Source organism: Coloeus monedula (assembly GCF_965178545.1).
Source record: "Coloeus monedula genome assembly, chromosome: 5".
In the NCBI taxonomy this organism is placed as follows: domain Eukaryota; kingdom Metazoa; phylum Chordata; class Aves; order Passeriformes; family Corvidae; genus Coloeus; species Coloeus monedula.
Genome location: NC_138785.1, coordinates 41,539,761 through 41,560,148, shown reverse-complemented (window position 1 = coordinate 41,560,148; position 20,388 = coordinate 41,539,761). Strand labels below are relative to the sequence as shown.

General features: G+C 36.5%; 1 protein-coding gene across 6 annotated transcripts in view; it reads right to left on the bottom strand.

Annotated features, from left to right (window-relative positions):
• The window catches only part of TENM3 (teneurin transmembrane protein 3), a 413,821-nt gene that overhangs the window by 354,729 nt on the left and 38,704 nt on the right, over window positions 1-20,388 (bottom strand). For 5 of the 6 annotated variants that reach the window (XM_082282288.1, XM_082282290.1, XM_082282291.1 and 2 more), the window contains exon 3: window positions 12,341-12,390. The exons of the other annotated variant lie outside the window; for it this stretch is intronic. The gene's annotated coding sequence lies outside the window, so the exon portion shown is untranslated. The remainder of the gene's footprint in view (window positions 1-12,340; window positions 12,391-20,388) is intronic. 6 annotated transcript variants of the gene reach the window in all.

Sequence of the window (20,388 nt, the reverse complement as noted above, 5' to 3'; positions counted from 1 at the left end):
TTTTCTCAAATTACATCTTTTAAAAGGTATAGTGGAAACAGTTTTAATCTAAAACATTTAAGTCAGAGGAACAGTGGTTTTTTTCACAGATTTCCAACCAAAACTCTCCATTAGAAAGCAAACAAATTAATAAGAAATTGTTCAGGGAAACTAAAACATCCTACTGAAAAATTTTTCAATGATATGTACTACTAAAATATGTTTAAACAATGGAACTTGATGGTATTCCTAGAAATTTCTCAATAAACTGAAAAGCCTTCACATAAAGGGACGTTCACTATTTTTACTAGCTCACAGAACTTGCCAGAATTATTACCCCATCAGACCAATAACAACAGGAGGTCCAGTTGTCTACAGCTAGGATACCTATTCCTTATTAACTACTTTTAATTTATGGCAGAAAACCAAATATCTTATGGCAGGGAAGACTGTACTTAAGCAGATTCTTCTTCCCGCCAGCTAAATGTCAAAACCAAAGGTAATAGTGTAAGTGACACAGAAGCCATTATTTCAGCTGTACATGACTCCCATTTGTTCCCAAAGGTGATCCTCTGCCAACTTGAGGGTTAGAATCGGCTCCTGCAGTGACAGAACAAAGTTGAACAGTGTACCAGGGGAATACCTGGGGTGTTGGTGGCCTACCAGGTGTCATAGTAAATTAAAATTAAAATGGTAACTTTTTAAAGATAGGTCCTACGATTGTCCTATGATTGACTTTGAAATTCTGAATTAATATGTCTCTAAAGCTACAGAAGTATTTCTTTTCTTCAGATCAGCTGCTTCAGGACCAAGTTCCTTATAACCTGTCAGAAATCTTGATTTTCTTTTATGTCTTGGTCAGTAAAATTCTGCCATATTCCACAAACATTATCAGTACACCTTAAAGATATGGTCCAGCATCCCAAATCAATTAACAGTGTAATAACACAGCCACAGGGACAGGAGAGAGATTATGCTCTTTAAAACACAAATATGAAGTCCACACTACTGGAAACAACAACGTTCTTTGCTTCTTGGGTAAACACCTGAATCCCTGCAGCAGTCAGGATTTTCTTTGAGGCAACCACCACTCAGTCTGGTGTATGGTGCTGCCAATCCAGTTTTGGAGCCCTTTAAGTAACAAAGGTCACCCAAACTACTAAAATAAGGAGCAGACTGAACCAGATCTCTCAAACACATCTGTCTCCTAAATCTAAACTTGTCATCCTCTTCCAGGCGTTTGTTAAATATTCCTGCAGTTTGTAGGGCAGACTCTGTTGCAATGGAGAGGAATTAAGAGTTCAAAACCCACACTTAGAAACTACACTATCCATGCTGCAAGGTGACCGTTAAAAAATTATGGAATGAAATGTGTATGATGGCAAGTGAGATTTCCCATTTACAGCTAAGTATTAATACATAAACTGAGAAATGGTTTTTTAGTTTCACGCATTTTGATGCAATCTTTAATTACATGTTTGCTACGGAGTCCATGACTGATACCACAGGTAAACAGTAGCAAGATTGTATCTGCAAGCATCACTCTCTTATTTGTTCACTTCCTAAACTTTTTGCATCTATTGTATTTGATTTTATTACCTAAATTTATTATATATAGTACTAATAAAATTTGAAAATTAGTGCTCTCATAAAAAAGTATACACGAATAACAGAAATGAGATAGTGATATTAAGGTGGGTTTTAGTCTGAGAGAGGTTTCATTTCTTAGGAGGGATCCTATAACTCTATTCAACTTGCCCACTAATGCCACTATATTTACATCAGTGACTGAAAATTGAGAGAAAGTCTCCAAAAGCAAAGGCATTTTCATTTTTTTCTGGGTCAATTCTGTAATTACACCATATAGTATATGACACAAAGAAGGGAATTTAGTGATTCTCAGAAACTGAAGACTTCAGTAAATGATTGCACAATATTTTTCAGTTAGACACAGGCACAAAGAGATAAAGTGGGGGGGAAGGGCAACAGGGGGAAAATGACAAAACAAAAATGAAACAAAAAACCACAAACAAACCAAAAAACCTAACACCCCAACAACAAACCAAACCTTCTGGACTATCTCAATTCAAATTTCCTCTGCAAAAATTTAAAACAGGCTCTTTCCCTAAACACTAAAGCCACATGCCTCTGTCACCCTTATAATACATGAGGAAGGGGGAATGTCCCAAGAGAAGGACATACAATGAATACATTCAACCAGGGATGTTGACTGACTTACATTAACCACATGGTGTACAGTAAAGTCATAAAACAGTTTGCCATCACCAATTCTATGCTTTTTAAGAAAACGATTTTTTAAAAAATTCTTTACAATACTTCTTACTTAGTCTATCTGGGTATCTGGTTTTAGAATTCATAACTTCTCATCACTTCAGAATTTCCAACAGCAACTCCACAGAATCAAACCCAAAAGGCTCAGTTTGTAGCCTTTGCTGGTGGCTGTAAAAATAATGCAGAAAAATGCTTGCTTGGCCATTTTCCTTCTGCATTAATACAGAGGGAAATTTACCCCATCAATGGTTGACACGATAAACTGTCAGCACTCAAACTAAACATGTTTACTAGGCCAACAAGGCAGCAATTCTCTAAACAGCAGCAGCAGCAGAGAGGAGCACTACTCTATCATCTAATGGTACAAACTTTACCTCAACAAAAATGATTGCTACACCAGCCAAACTAGCCAGACTGAGCTTAGGCAAGTGCAGGCAAGACAACCCAGTCCTGCACTAAGTCAGAATGGTATGGATAGAATGGCATGGATAGGTGACATGCAAATCAACACAAAACTGCTTATGGGAAGTAAAAAAACAAACCCAGAGGAGCGAATTACTATTGACTCAGAATTGTATTTGGGTCTTGTACTGGGGTATGGAGTACTCCAGCAATTGATTTACTGTACTGTTAAACCATAACATATTTTGAAGACAAGGAGACAGGTACTTGACTAAAGAGATGGAAAGAGATGGAACTTGAACAGAGCTCAGCCACCACGCAGGGCTGGAGCTGCGAAGTCACAGCAACAAACTGTAGGGCAAGTCTTCAATGCCATGGCTGAAGAGCAAGAAGATGGGGTAATATGAAGGAAATGTAGCTAGAACTCTGCTTTCTCCCTCCCACACTGCCAAGTGAATCTTCAGTAAATGTATTACTTTTACACGCAAAAAGAAAACATAACTTAATTGCCACTTGAGAATGTGTATCTGCAATAAATATCAAAGTACGCGTATTTTCTAAGAAGGAAAAGGCAGCATAACCAGAAAGTAAATTATCGCTATTAATTCCCCACCCAAATTTACGATGTTATCCATTATATGCAATTCTATTATGGCTATGAGTTCATGACAAGCAGATATTGCTAAAGCAGCCCACTATTTTTAAGTGACAATTCTCTCACTTGAGACATCAGTTGGGGAGGAAGTTAATAATCCAAGTAGAGTTCAATTTCTTCCATTGCAGCCAACATTTTGACTCTCCATAATAAACGGCCAAACAATATTTTACCTCTACAACAAATGACTAGGCAGCATTTTAAGAACAGATAAAAAAAATGACTGCGCAACACAGCAATAAAGTATCTTCCCTAGCTTTAGATGACTAAATAAGGAAGATGACTATTGAAAAGCCTTGTGTCCAAAGATCAGCTCACCTTTCATATTTTTAGGAAGCATCATTATAAAACCAAAATTATACATAAATTGAGGATTTACTTGCATTTCTAATGCATATATTTTAAGATGCAAATAATACTATATTATCAAGAAAAAGTATTGCTATTCAGCATTTCAGATTCAATTAAGTATTTAGTAAAAGTTTAGATAATAGTGTACTTACTATGACTATCTAAAGGAAAATTTTTTCATACAGCTAGATCTTAAAAATCTCAACTGTTTTTGTTAACAACACATACCGCACCTTTCTCAGCCTGGACTCATCTAGCTGGTTGGAGTCGCTCATGTACTAGATCTACCTTTAACACTATGTATGAACAGATATACACTTATGTACTTGACAAAAAAAATAAAAATCAATAGAAGACTGGCAGTGGGATTATTACAAACACATAGAGTCCTGCAAATATCAGAAGGGTGTATCCAGGGATTCTCAAGAGTCCAAATGCCTGATTCCTACCTAATAGAAATAGGGCCTTAACCCTTGTCTCTTGGCAAGAGATTGTTACTGAAACTCAGAATAGGGGCTGTGCTCCCATTTTCTAAGGCAAGGTCCATGCTTTGCAATTCAGTTCAAGCCCTTTGAGTTCAAGTGGCTTTTAACAGGATCAGAGAGCAACATAAAAATATAAGTGTACCAGGTACGTAGATGTTATTTGCTCTGTCCCTTGCAATGGTGATCCAGTGACCTACCAAGTTAACCTTAGGTGAAGAGAAGTGCTGTAATATTTCATTACATCACTATCCATTCCAACCTCTAGGTTTATATTACAGAGAAGACTTAATTTCTACTTCAGGTATGAAGGGATCTTAAAAAAAAGTCTTAGAAAAATACACTACAAAATTTTCTCTAAAAAGATATAAAATTAGTAACAGTAATGTTAGAATAGTTCTTACAATATTTTTATAACAGTTTCTCAGTCAAGTGGTCAAAACTTCCAGAGCACAATACATGGATGGGTTTTTCTGACACATGTTTGGAATGACCAGCATCATTCACCAGTTGCAAGTTCCCCTAAGTCAGGGAAGAGAAGCATACCAAACCCACAGGTTTTGCTTTAAAAATATGTTCCCAAAGTACATACCTAGATATATTTTGGAAAAGACATACCAGACAGACTACATAAACACCTCCTCTCTCAACGCTTTCATTGTAATTCACACTGACAGTGCCTTAGACTTTCGAAGACATTTGCTATGAGGTATCAAGTAAACTAACTTCTCGTTCCTGCAAATACCATTTGCAGCAGTGACAGCTTTAGCTCTTTACACTTCATTAGCACTGCAGTTGAGTCCCTTTCTTCAAAAGATAGTAGCATTCATACAGAAAGAAAAATAATTTTCAGAGACATAAAAAGTGATAAAACCTTTTGGATAACTTTATCTTCAATCACCTACATAATTTTAGAAGCCCCTGATTAGCTAGAGGGTTACATGAGAAAAACCCTACACCTTCCCACTTTTATTTTCCCTTCAAGAACACACATAACAGCAATTTCATGTTTTAACTAGATTATCAGCTACTTTCAGACCCTATATTCTACAGAGTCTATATTCTCTTGGGAATATTACAATTCTCAAGCTATGCAGCTTGAGGCACACATTACAACACATTTTTTTCTGAAGCCAGCTAAAAATAATTGCACTTTACAGAGATAGGTGGAAAAGACAGATAGACGCAAACTCCATGTCTCAGCATTAGCCGAGAATGAGGACTCCCATTACACATTGAAGAAACAAAAAGTAAATGTATGTAAACTGTGTTACAAGGTAACAGAACTAAACATCTCATGAGTTACAAAACACTCCCTGGAAGCTCCAATATATCAAAACCGATGCCAACAAGTAAAATCTCAACACTGATTTAAAAGCAATTCAGCAATCTTAGATGGCATCAGTTAAAAGCTCTAGATCAAAAACAAACAGGCTTGGTATGTTCAATTAATCTGCATCTTACCCAGAAGAAAAAAATGAGACACCCAAGTCAGTATCAGAATCCAATATCTGCAAAATACACTGCAAACCCTTTCCCACAGCTTCATAATGAGAATGGTTAAAGGCTGGAGCTGCCTTCCAAGAGATGCTGTGAAATCTTCATCCTTGGGGATTTTCTGAGCTTGACTTAACAACACCCTCAACCACCTGACTCCACTTTGAAGGAAGCCCTGCTTTGAGCAAGGGGCTGGACCAGATTGTTAAAACAACTGCAATTATTCCCCAATATACCTTACCACACAGTGGAGAACCCCTTGACGAGGCACTAACAAGAGCTGATAGAATTACAAAATATACATTTATGACTTGAATTATGAGTTTCCCAAACAAAACAAACAAACACACACAAAAAAAGTTATATATTATCCTGAAAAGGTGATTACTGGTCAAAAGTCAGATGGAATATCTTCCAGTGAAGTAATAGAAATGCACTGTTTTGACAGTGTTAACAAGAAAGGGCTGCAGGTCCCAGGAGCTTAAGGCTCTGAAGAGACTTTGGCACAGTCCCCCGCCTTGGCAGCACCGGCAAACGTCCCCGTTCTTCCCTTAAATTAGGCATTGCAGTAAAGATGATTAAGCCTCCCAGTAAGAGCCTAACCTCACAAAATCCTTTTCACTGTGTGTGCAATGCTTCACAGGGCTCAAAAACTTGAAGGCATTATAGATTAATCAGTTATCCCATGAGGAAAATGAGTGAAAAGGATAGCACCAAAACATACTGATTCCAGTCTGGGTTTTAACTTCAGATAACGTTAAAAAAAACATATGCACGTGCAAACAAAACTGTAAAGGTACACTCATTTCCCTGCCTCAGTTTCCTCACTAGCAAAAACAAAATGCTCAAGCCTAAGCTCCTCTGCATATCCAAGCTTCTCTTAACATATTTTTTTCTTGTCCTAAGGGAATTTCTCATCTCCCTTGAGACCACATTGAACATATTTCTCCTTTCTCCAGGTATTCCCCAGTGATTTGGGAAATACTGCTTCCATTCTTAGTTCACTTGGTATGATGACCTTTAGATCAGAATCACAAATGTCCTCTAAACCTCTTAAAAGATTATTAACTGCTTCTGAGTTCAAATGTGAAAAATCAGTCTAGCCAGCAGCTATTCTTTTGCAAATGATGCTCCTTTTAATAATCATTTTTAAAAAGACAAACATTAACATCATTATTAGGCCTATGCCAGGTGAGTTTTGCACCCCATCACTTGTGGGTTTTATTTCCTGTGGTGTTTTCAGCCCAACATTTGTACATTTTCCACAGCCTGGCATCAAACAGAATCAATATGCAAAAGACATCAGATTACCTGACACATCACAGCATCCTTTCAGCCACACACTGATGAGAATTACAACTACACCAGAGTCTAATGAAGTTAATGAAATTTTGTAGCAATTTAAATCAAAGTCACTACTTCTTCTGTCCATCCCCTTTGCCATGTCCACAGAATTTCTCCTTTGCACTGATATTTTAATGACTGCAAGGTGCACTGTTTCAGAAAGAAGTAACAATACTGGAGGAAATAAGAGCAGCTTAAGGTTAATATTTGCTCTGCGCAGATTTCTGAAACAGCCTGGATTTGCTTTATATAACCACCAGCAAGGACACATGAAAACAGTGCACCTCTGCCTTCTGCTTCAACAACAACAGAACACCAACCTCATAAATGTGAGTTATAGTTTAAATAAAAGCCAAATACACCTTTTTTTTTTTTTTTGCAAAGTAGAAGTACTCAGTGCATCTATATCAGCATCTTCTCCCTGAAACACTAAACCATTTAATATACTGTGCCCCCCTGATTTTAAGTTTTTCTGTAAGTATTTATTGACTTCCTAAATGACAATTTTTTGGCTGAATATCAAGGCAGCTGTTCCTTCCAATTTGAATTGGAAGGTTTTTAACCCCTTGGTTTGCACTTGTAATTGGAAGTCAGGGAAAAAAAACCCGACAAATTTATTTTATCCATTACAGAGCCAATCAGAATGAATGCCTATAGTCTAAGACACAAGAGTAGAGTTTTTCCTGAAATCTCTAATTCTACTGCAGCTTATTTTTTAAATCTTTTCAAATCGATTTTTTAAAAGGAAACTTTAAAAGGTTAATGTCAATCCCATTATTTTGAATGGTCTTTACACAACTTAAGAATGTAAGACATTCAGTGTTGCCCAGGAATCCAATTAGACTCCAAATCAGAGTATCCAAATTACAAAAGCACCATAAAACCTACTGTGCTGCTGCTAACAGCATGCTAGATGATCATGTTTGTTATGCATTTTAGGAAAAGTTAATTCTCATCTAGTTTATATTGTACTATAGTCTGATTCCACCTCCCCTGCCCACAACTTCGCTTGCACAGATATTCTCCTTTACAACAGTACAACTGTGAAGTCCCAATTAGACTGAATAAATCTGCAAGTGATATTTCAGCCCATTCAAAATATTGAAATAATTCTTTGAAGTACTGTGCAGCACCATATGGTATTTTATCCAGTTTCCTCATTTGTATAGAGTAGCTTGCAGTGGTTTGTTACACAATACTCTGAAATACTCTACAGCTGTAGTCTGCAGGACTAAAAGCTTTTTCCTTTTTTCATTACTTAGTAGGATCTCAGGGATGCTTTAAAAACCTTAGTAGAAAATCCACTTATAAGGATAACAGGTTCCCGATAAATCAGCTTCTATCCAAGAGGGAAACAGATGGAAAACAAACTGTTAAAAATGAACGTGTACAAAATTAATTTGACTGTTTCTCTTTAGATATCTATAGCTCTTAAAATAATAGAAATCTTGGAACTAAGGAGATGGGTATCACCTAGAGATATTAGCATTCTTGGGACTATGTGCAACCTTAATTTCATTAAAAGCAATGTCTGTTACACTTCCCACCACCACCACTTTCTTCATTAAGAAAAGCAGTCAATGACTTGTATTTGCTTTAGCATTCAATGCACACTGAATGCATGTGTTCAACTACCTTTATTTTTTTTTTAAAGATGAGTCTAACAGAAGCTCAATGTGATACATCAACAACAATGGATTTGTTAACAATCTTCATTAAAAAAGTACTTTTTATGTACTCACACAACAAAGGGAATTGTTTCTGCTCCAGCCCATTCCCTCACCCTTTCTATTGCTGCCTTTGCAAGCACAAGTCCAAAATTCCTTTCAGGAGTCCTCTGGAGTGGAAAGTTCTATACTGCTATTACCAGGCATCCTTGCATGCTGCTGCATGCCTCCTCCAAAATGCTATGCACCTTTTTCCTTAAATGTAAACTGAAAGTACTTGGCACCATGGAAAAAAACCTGACATGTCCTGAACCCACCTTTTTTAGACTTCAGTTATTCTCTTAATCTGTCTGCACTGTCAGGCTTTACAGGCAGTGTGATTTGCAAGCCATGAGGATTTTGTGGCTTGCGTAGCAGACAGATCTGGGCAGGTTAGCAGCTGCAGGTAAGGCAGTACCGCTGCCTGACCCCTACACCTCTCCCCTGTGCTTGATGACAAATTATTCACAGTAGCAATGGAAGCAGATGCTCCAAAGCAAAGTTACCAGAGGTCCCAGCCCAACATATTAATTCACAGTGTTAGAAACTTCCCAAAATACCACTGAATGAAAATCATTCCTTAATGGCAATGCATTCAGTCAGTCCCTATACCACATGCTGTAATTATTAAATCATTCAGTAACCATAGATAAAAATAATTTTGGATACTTTCAATAATATTTCAACAAAAACATAGAGATGAAAATGAAAGAGGAAGTGAATACTGGTGAATATACACGGTTAGAATATAGTTTACAGAGAAGCCATCTAAGCACTGTCTATGCAAGTTGCAGATAACAGAGCCTTATAAACAAACTGACAAGGATGGTGGGAAAATGCTATTTAAAGACAACGTAGGGTCCTAGAATATTAGCTGTAAATGCATATAATAAGTAAAAAGAAAAAGCTTATCAATCTTACCAAAGAAACCTGAGATAAAGCAGGAAGGACAGAATATTTTTTCAGGTATTTTTATGGTTTTGTTCAAACTGTCCAACACCCCTCAATTAATCCAAAACACACATTCCCTCTTTATTTTTATATGTATTATCGTATGCTTATTCTAATAGCTACCGAACTGTGCATATGGCAACGTGTCTAAGTGTGGTTACATTTTCCAGTGGTTACCAACCAAGCAGTGAATTTTATTACTATAGTGATAAAACTCATGTATGAATCTTACAAAAGATGAATGACCTCTTTTTTTCCTCAAAGGGGAGTTCCACTGTTACAAGAGTGATGGCTGGCAAAATAACTATACCATCAAAAGACTTAACTGATTCAGCTGGAACTCAAGATCTGTCAGTAACGCTGCTCACAAACATTACTGAAAATGCTTACGATCCTGGCAAAAATGGCATTAGAAGACTATGACAGTTTTTCAGATAGCTAATATTCCAGAGAAAGCTGAGTGAAGTTAGAAAAAGAAATAGTGAGAAAGATGATTCACCTGTTCCAAAGTGAAATTTGAAGTTTATGTAAAAGCATACATTTATATACTGGCATTAAAAATTGTTAAATCTCTAAAAACCTGCATCTGGGGAGGTATCCAGCCAGCATTATAAACAGCAGCAATACTTGTTTTAAATTGATTGCACATTCAAAACCTTGAAAGGTAACAGTTAAAAACTGCAAAAAATTACCATGCATTCGTTCTTCTATGATAGAACTTAATATAATGGCAAATTCTGCCAGGCACACTGATTTTGTGCACTTGGAATAGTATTTCTAAGGAACACTCGTATAGATTTAAGTTACAGCCATCGCATCTGAGCAATCCCAATTTAAGGAAATGCTTACAATGGTGCTACAAACAAATAAGAAACCCACTTGGCAGTTACTTACAATGAAACATAAAATATCCCTCCCAATTTACAAATATAAAAAGACTCAGCTATAAGTGAAAATACCACATACAACTAAGCAGAAGGCTAAAAAGCTACTTTACATGTATTATTAACAGCAATATTCAGCTATTTAGCATTAAAGAATAACAACACTAAACCCTCCCTTGGAGGTGATTATTTCCATTGTTGATAGGTCAGTAACTGAGATTTCAGAACTTAACCTCTGACTAAAAGACATCAAATCTTTTTAGGTCATGGGGTCCTACATGAGGTCTCTCAGAAGAAAGCATAAAAGTCCTAAAATAACAAGCACACACAGAGGTTTCTCTTAATTTGCCCTGTTGGATTCCCATAATAAGTGCTTAATAGCTCCAACCCCAGAGCAACTCTGCAGTCATCAACAAGACCATTTACCACATGATTTAGCAAACGTATTTCCAAGATTTTTCACTTACATGAGTGACACAGAATTGGAATAGAAATTAATGTAGGGCAATTTATGAGTAATATTATTCTGGCATTTGCAGTTCTTTGCGTACCAGATCCGAGAAAGAATCTCGGTTTCCCAGAGGCACACACAAGTCGCGTAGTACCACTCTCTTCCTCACCGTTTACTGTGCTGTGGGCAATTGGTCCAGGATTGTGACCTTTCATTCTTCCAGACCAGCATTTGGGTTTGAAGACAGTGAAAAAAGTAATAAAATGAAGTCTCATTCACATAAACCCATGGTGAAATTCACACTGTTTGAAATATCCAAATGAAATACGCAGTCACCTTCCACAAAATGTGTACTCCTTACCCCAGATTACTGTGTCTATCTGGGAACTGGAGCACCATGCAGACTTATGAGTAACAGCTCAGCTAATTGTCATCTTTGCCTTCCTCTGTAACACCACCAGCTAGGCATTCCAAACAGCAGGAAGCACAAATGTAAGGCAGTGTGCTAGCTGAAATCAGATATAACCAGAAGATTGCAGGGATTTAAACTGATGAATCAACACTGTTTCCTGGCTCTCCCACTCACTCTACCTTTTCCACAGACTTGTATGAGGGGAAGGACCATCATGCAAACTGAGAGGTGAGGACAGGAAGCCATTTTAATGACCTCTCTACCCCACCATCTTCTCCACACTTAACAACCCCTATAAATTAAGTCTATCCACACAGCTCTTGTGTGATCATACTATTCCTTAAAGAAAGTAGAGTCCTCCAACAGAGGACACACGATTCTAGCTGAAATCTTAGCAGTACTGATTAGCTTATAGATCTTGCAACTAAAACTTCAGCTCAGCCTTCGGGTTGCTTACATTTTTTTAACTCCCCTCCCTCAGCTCTAAGGCAATTGGATCTACTCTAACCTTACGTATTTTTCTTTACTGAAATGACATTCGTGGTCAGTGCATGCTCACCCCCCTGGATTTATTTATTTTTGTTTATTCCTCTGGCCCATCAGCAGTAATTTAAATATATCCAATTAAATGTGTCCATATAGAATGATGTACTTCAAATAAGTAAGTGTTTTCTGAAGAGCAAAATCTTCTCTTTTAACAGACTGAATGCCATCTGATTTTGTTAAAATTATTTCATTCTAACCATATTTTAAAGGACTGACAACTAAGTACAAAAAAACCTTACCTTTTTTTCCATGATCTCATGAAAAAACAAACAAATAAAAAAATCCCAAAACCTCCTGGTGGAGGTTGGATGGAGTGGAGTTGGATGTCACCATACAAGACCTAACTTGATACAACCTCCTGTGTAGGCAATAAATTTTTGGTAGTTACCTTTGTAAGCAGAGTTCTCCAAGCAGTGCCAAATCCACCTGGTACCGTTTCTGCTGGAGAGGAAAGTAGCTGTTTATTTCACAGGAGAAGTAACCAGAAGTCTTTAAAAACCCACACTGTCCAAACCTGTACTGCCTACTTCCACACAAAATGGAAGGAAGTTAGACTGGTGTTGTCTTCCTACACCCCCAAAAAACCCACACAAAACTTCAATCCTAATTTGTATTTCAGACATACTCTTATCATCATCTTGACATGTGTGCTCCTAGAAACAGAAGAAATTAATTTGTCTTAGTTAATTTTTAGTCTTTTGGTATGTCATCTTCCACAACTTTTCAAAGATGCCTCATTACAACACTGAAATATTCATGACTAGAAAGACAAAAGAAAAAGCACCAGCAGAAACCAGACATGATTTCTATCTTCTCCCCTTTAAAAATAAAAGAGAAAGTGAGCAAGCAGGAAAAGCAGGAGATAGGAAGCCACAGCTTAACATCAATTAACTTGCTTCCAGAAAAATAATAGAAATAAATAGTGCAAGATGAATAAACGACTGAGCTGCCATCTGCTTCTGTACTCAGCAGCACTTTGGAAACACAGCTACTACAGTGAAGTGTTTTGCAAACACTGCAGCAAAGAGGGCAGTATGTAAACTGAAGGGAGTGAGGCAACAAAGCAAAACTGATATCCACTCATCTGTAGGAGTTTCTTACATATGTCACCTTTCTAATCACAAAGCAGAGAATCTCTACAGATAATGTAACCCCTCGAGTTCTGGATCTGCACCTTCCTGTTTGATGCTCCTACACCTGCTGATATGCAGAACTACTCACACAGAATATTTATTTTGTCCAGAAACATTCCTAGTACCTCAGCAGAGTAACATATCCCTCCACAAACATCTACAATTTTAGTTTCAATTTCCATAAAATACAACTAATCTGATTACAAGCAGACAAATACAACAGAACAATTATAGACTGGAGAAGAGTAAACACTAGCTTCTTAGTTTTTTGGAAAAGTATTTTTCAGCTACTTTTGTGACAGATTATTAGTTAATTTACTACACATGCTACCTAACTATCAGTATAGCTATATGTATATATAAAACTATAAATACATATAGATAGATCTAACCATACTAACTATCCAGAGATGTAATTGCAAAAATTTATCATTCCAGGTACAAACTCCACTCAACTGGCCACTGTCTTCATAACTGATAGATAAGAAAACTACCAGTATTATATTTACCCATCAGTTTCTCACAACTGCCAATTGCCCAAGGAGCAACTTTTGTAATTTTAAGCACATCACAGTTATGTACATTGGCTCCTATTTCTTACCAGTTTCTGCTTCCTGCCCCCAAGGTATGACACACCAAGAAATCCTAACACCTCAGAAGTTACAAAACACTGCTGAATTAGCAGTGTCACAGTGCAGCAAACATGCACATGTGCACACACACAGAAAAATAATTAAGTTGAAATTAAATTTCAAGGTCCTCTTAAAAAAAAAATCCTAAAAATTCATCCAGAGGCATACAATGTTAAAAGAAAAAAAAAAAAAAGTGAAAAGCAGGAAAGAGCTAGGAAAAAAATGTTAGCACATACAAGTACAGGCAGCAGGAATACAGCAGAACACACTTGACTTCTTTTGCCTGTTCTAAGTGCTCATATGCATCAGAGCCTCTACACCTCTCACACAGCGCTCCTTTTTCTCACACCACTTCTCAGGTTCTGGTGAAACAACTGTTTCTCTGTTTTGTGTTTGTTTTCACACAAAATACATGGATACTGGACTTTTAGCCAAACATGCAGATGACTTTCATAATTTACGTCAACTTAATGATCCATTTTATTTTAAGTTTAGACAACTATAAGAATTACCATTTATGAATAGTGCTTATTCACTCTCTGTGAGGGAATAGCACTGGACTCTCCCATTAAGTCTTCTAACTATAAAGAAGAATCCTGTTAAAATGTCTGGTTCAGAAACAATGACAGAATTTCCAGGCAGGAAAAAATGTCGCATTTTATTTTTTGATCAAAAAATTCTAGTACATGACTTAACTTTCAAATCAAGTTATTATTCCCTGAAAATACTTAAAATAAAAAGTGTCTCAGGCAGTCTCTCCCCATTGATGATTAAGGGACACATTTACAATGTGTACAACTCCTGAAAGCAAAATAGGCAGAGACAATAAATCCATCTGGTGATTGGAATCCATTGGTGATTGAATCAATGTCAACAATCTGGTGACATAATACTAACTTGCTACTCAAAAAATTCACCACATGATTGTTATCTTAGAACCTTTCAGTTTAATTGCAGTTAACAATACATGAATAGAGCTGCCTTGGACTGTGCCCACCAAAGCTTCTAGAATTATTCTAAAATTATCATTTTAGCCAAAGTTTTCAAGAAAGTTCCTTGGAATTAAGCAAGTACAGTAACTAAAAGATTAAGGAATTCTGGGTTCAAGAATTGCTATGAGAACGCATTAGTCATTAAAAAAATAAGTATTTCTCAGGGTATGTCAACCTTGAAAAACCTAAATGTTGGAAGGTCAGCTTTAGGTCAATGTACATCTCCTTCACTACCTTGCAACACAGGAGAAACAAAACTCCCAGGCTCTTCTGTGAAAGACAGATAGGTCTCTCTAGCTAGGCCTGTCAAAGAGACATCTGCAGATTTCTTAACAGAGACAGTGTTTGATCTAAAACAAACACTCCTGGATGCAAATGGAGCATTAAGTCAGATGTCTTATGGAGAAGTTCTAAATTTATCATGGAAAGATAGCATCAGCTTAATTAAGGCTGTTATCAGCTTCCACTATGAATATTTGCTATCAGCTCTCCAGTTCGCACCTCAGATATCTGACTTGATTTAGCAACTAATACACATTCAAGACAGAGTTCAGGACTTATAGGAAGGTTATGTACAAGTACACATTTGTCAGATTCCAATTTTTATATCTTCTACCATGAATTACTTATTTCTTCAAATAGATTTGCACAGAAAAGAATTATTTTAATTAAAGCACACTGCTTTTGATAGTTTAACTGGCGATTCTAGTGACCTAAAAAGGAACATTTAGTTCACGAAGGCATTCACTGACAGCTACACAACTTTGTTTTATTAATTTAACCTCGAAGATTTTCAATAAGGAGAACCAAGCATTGAATTTGTGAATTCATGTGGGGTCATGAAAATTACTACTGGATCCCTCTGTACTGAGAGTTATGTAAGCTGTTCCTTTGTTCTGCAGCTAACTGAGCTGTGTGTGAACAGTATCCTATCTTGAACATTGGCAGTGCACACAGAACTGCTAACCTGCTTCCCTTAGCTGAGGTTCATTTTACCCTTGAAGTCAGCCTTTTCTCCACCTTTTCTGCTTCATCTTCCTTGCCAAGAAATCCAGATGTTTTCAAAACCAGATTACAATTTAATAAAAACTTGCACAATTTTTAAGTGTACACAAAGCCTGACTACAAAAAAAAAAAAAGGCAGCTTGAAAATAACTGAGATTTTCCCTCTTCTACAGTATTTTTGCACCCACTTTGTGCAACACACGAACTTAGCCTCTGAAGAGCCAGTAGGCTGCACAAGACAACAAAAAAAGCTAAGTACTAAAACACCGTTACGAAATTATCAGTACTCGTAAACCAGACATGATGTCCCAAGGTGACACTGAAAGCAAAAAGTCAGTGGTGGATGTGGCCTGTTCTATCATAGCCCTGCTGTCAGCACATTCTCTCTAGGAGCAAAGAAACAAAGGTGATGTATTGTTGCAAACCATGTTCCTTACAAAGAGCAAGCCCCAATCCTTCAAGGTGATCTATGAAGCCAGAAATGCTTTAGGCGAGTATACAGGTTCTTCTTGCACTGAAAAATTAATGTGCGTGAGATCACACTGTAGTCACGTTTCTTGTAATGTTATTTGCTGATAATCTTTTAACAATTTTAAAGCTTCCAAAAGAATATGGGTGTTCATCACTAGCTTTATCAACTGTTTGTCACTGGTTTTGCAGGGTAGCACTTAAAAATAGACAAAAAAAAGCATGACAAAAGCCATGGAGAGGGAAGAAAAAGAAGAGCTTTTAGAACAAAACCAAACAAAAGTACTTTTCAAGAAACAGCTAAAGCTACCAAGTGAAGACTGAATATTTGCTCATCACATCATTTACAGATCCCTAAAGGAAACAATTTGCCACTGTCAAACAACACTAAGCAGTCAATGGTAACATCTATATTTAGGCTAACTCTTTTAATTATAAAAGACGGTGGCCTTTTTTTTCCCCCTGAAATCATCTAACAAATTCGTTTTCTGGAGAAGGCTTTTATTACTCAATAGGGACAAAGTAGTAATGTGCCTTTGCCAAGTGAAATTATCACCATATCGGTCAAAGTCAGAAACTTCCCAAAACATTCCTCTTCTGTCATCTGCCACACCAGAAAAATTAGTGAACTAATGACAATAATAGCTTAATGTGGTCTTGCAGGTCCCATACTGATTTCAAGGGAAATAACAGTGGTGTACAGGAAATCTTGAGAGACAATAAATTTCTGAAAGGCAATAACAAGTCCTTGCTATTCTTGGTAACTTTCACAACATCTGGCTCATGATACCTATAAATCACCTGTAAGTAGAAAGCCTCACAAACCAGCCTAAACCTCAGACCCAGAAGACCCTATACCATGGAATAACAGCCTCCCCATGTTAGTGCCTTATATGTTCAGCCCTGCATTGAAAATATTCTTGAAGGCTTTGCTGAGATGCCTCATTGTAATTACAGCTGTACAACACAGAACCCATTAATATCCCGTGCTGCCTAGACCACCCGTGTCAGAAACAAAGACCTGGGGCTTCACATACACACAACTACACAGCAAGACAAGCACTGCAGGTTGCAGCCTGCCCAGAGGAGCTAGAATGGCCAGAGATTCTTACGCAGTCCTGTCGCCTTGGGCATAAGTACTATCACGCATCTGCATTTATATGCAGACAATGTTTTAAAAAACCCAAAAACAAACCAAACAAAAAACCCCCAAAAATAAACAAAAAAATCAAACCAGAAATTCTCAGGTACTACAGTTTCCCGCCCGGTTTGGGAAAACTACACGAGAGGTTTTACACTCCATTACTTTTTGCAGCCAAAATGAGGATGCATTCAAACCACTTTGCTATGTTCTGATCTCACTCTATTTTGAGGGTTAAACTGGAGATGCCATAAATGAGTACACCAGAAAGCTACAGAATTACACAGAATTTTTACATCTCTGCCTGAAGTCATGTTTTTTTTTTTCCTGCTTTATTTAAAGTTTTATATAAGTCAGAATATATGTGAAGACTCACAATACATTACTGGAGTATTTAAGAACTAGTATAAGGACACAAATAAAAGCCATCCTGATGACCCTGAATGACCTGGGAAAAAAAATCTCTTCATTGCTTAAAAACCTCTCCAAAATCTTTGGGTTTCCCATGCAAACAAGGGAAAACAAAGGAATTAAAACATGTATTCTATGGAACATTTCAGTAAAGGCCAAAAACTTGCACTTCTTTGTTTTTGTACTCTGACACCTTTTGTTACATTCTCAGCAAATATAGCAGATCTCAGCAAGATATTTAACCAGGCTAAAAGACACCCTGATTGAAGTTCTGAGAACAAAAGCAGGCTGAAAACATGTTCCACTCTGTCTTAAAAACATTCACTTCTTCATTGTCTTAAGCAATTCATACCAAATTTTAAAAAACCAAAAATTTTTAAGATACACAAAATTTTTATTATGTATGTCTAAGAGGATTTTTTTTTTAATTAAAAATAGCTGATTTAATTTTCATCTGTTTAATGAATCCCATCAGTTATTCATACATTCTTTATCATTCAGTATGGCTACCAAAGATATGCTTGAAAACAAGGACAAAAACCAAGCAGGATCAGGACTACAGTCAGATTTCCTTACACTAACAACTATCATAAATTATTTACTGAACTTCAAAGCTTTGAAACTGGTGATGAATATGGTAGGAAAAATAAGATGTGTTTGTTTACTATCAATTATTTATTACATATGTTTTACAATATAAGATGAAGATAAAAATGTATTGTGCTCATTTCACTAAAATTTACTATTCTTTCTATTCATTCAGAGATTATGAATGGACTATTTGGTAACTTTTAATAATAAGAGATGCAGAAAACCTGACATGTTAAGAAAAAAAATGAAGTAAATCCATACTTTGCAGTAAGAAACTTACATCTGTATATGCAAAACATTACTCAAGACTAGGGAAAATGAAGTCTTGAATCAAAATAAACTACTTATATAAGCCAGCTCAAGTAATAAAACATAACCTAGAATACAAATGATAGCTGAACTAAATTCAGTTCCAAACCAGACAGATCAAAGAATTAACATGTCAGTCCCTCTAAGCAAAGCAGGAACCAAACCAGCTGAGCCGCTAAAGGTCCAAATTTTCTTCTGACTGGAAGTAAATCTGGGATGCCTGACTGTATGGCAGATGGCTGCTGTTTTTAATGTGCCTTAGGTCAGACGTGGTAAACTTCACACTTCTAACCAGTGCTGTTTGTAATAGATTGGATGAAACACGTTTACAAAAGAATCAATAAATGTAAAGACTGGAAAGAATTAGAGAGGCTTGCAGGCTTGTACCTATTGTCTGGGGGAATTAGATGTCAGTTTGAGCACTATAACTCCAACAAAGGTTTCCTAGTTTTAATTTACTAGAACACATAATAGGCTATGTAGAAGCTGGGAAACACTCGTCTGACCGAATATATTACTTAACAAACAGTTTAATGAATGTTACAAACATTATTACAGCCCTGGCATACTCCTCTTCTGCTCATTCATTCCTACTTTGCAATCTTATCATCAAATAGCATTTCTTTGTGAGGCTGTTCCACTAAGTCTCAGAAACAGGAAACAATGCAACATGCTCAAAACATGGATCTAAATAAATTGCAACACACAGGAATGCTAAAAGCTGTATAAATAACTAGTGATACACAGCCTTCTAGTCTATTTCACACAGCACATACATTTGTATATTTGAATAACTTAAGCACTTCTACAGGTTAGCTATACTATATCCTAAATATATATCCTAAGAAAATTTTCCATTTGTAAACCATTGTATAAAATAAATGTATAAGATAAGACAAGTAAATAACTGTAGGCTACAGAGGAAAGAAAAAAAAACAAAAAAAACCCAAAAAAACAAAAACCACACTGCCACCAGGATTTTCTATAAAAATCAAAAAGACTGGCTGATGTCAGAAAATATACCCCAAGTCTAGTTCACACATTAAAAGGAATAATATCTCTCCTGCGGTGTTCAATTCTTCAACTAGTTCTTGTGAAACAAGATCCATACCCTTTTCTAATTAAATATTTCACAATTACCTGATATTTATACATCAGCTCAATCTAACTTTAGTTCAAATGTGCAGCTAAATCAAAGAGACACAACTTTTATATTCTAATAAAATAATTAAGACATAAGGGATAGTTTAACACCATGCTGAACTTCAAGGTTTACCTTTGATACATTACATTTCCTCACATTATCTGATGTATAAAGAAGAAAATGAGTAAACAAAGATGAACTACCCATAAACTTCTCCAAATAAACCATATGGTCTAGTGTTCCAACAGAAAACTTGGAATTTTAAACACACAATAGGATTGTTTAATGCCATATTCCGCAGGGTAAAATTGGATACAGAAGGTTGGATCTCTCCATCCCAGGTTCCCTCTTCAAACCACAAACTGCTCATGTGCAGCTGATACGTACAGTATCACTGAAATTCCCTTTATAACCCAGTGCATACATTGAAACAATCACTGGAGTACATTTTTTCCCAGGGAAATGCATATAGAACCCAATTTCTGAAGACAGAAATGCATTCTATCTCAGGGTTTTGAATAACAAGTTACTGAGTTCTTGTTCTATCATGATGGGAAAGTTTCGCTTGGGACTTTTTGGTTCATTTGACAAGAAGTTGTTATGACTGTAA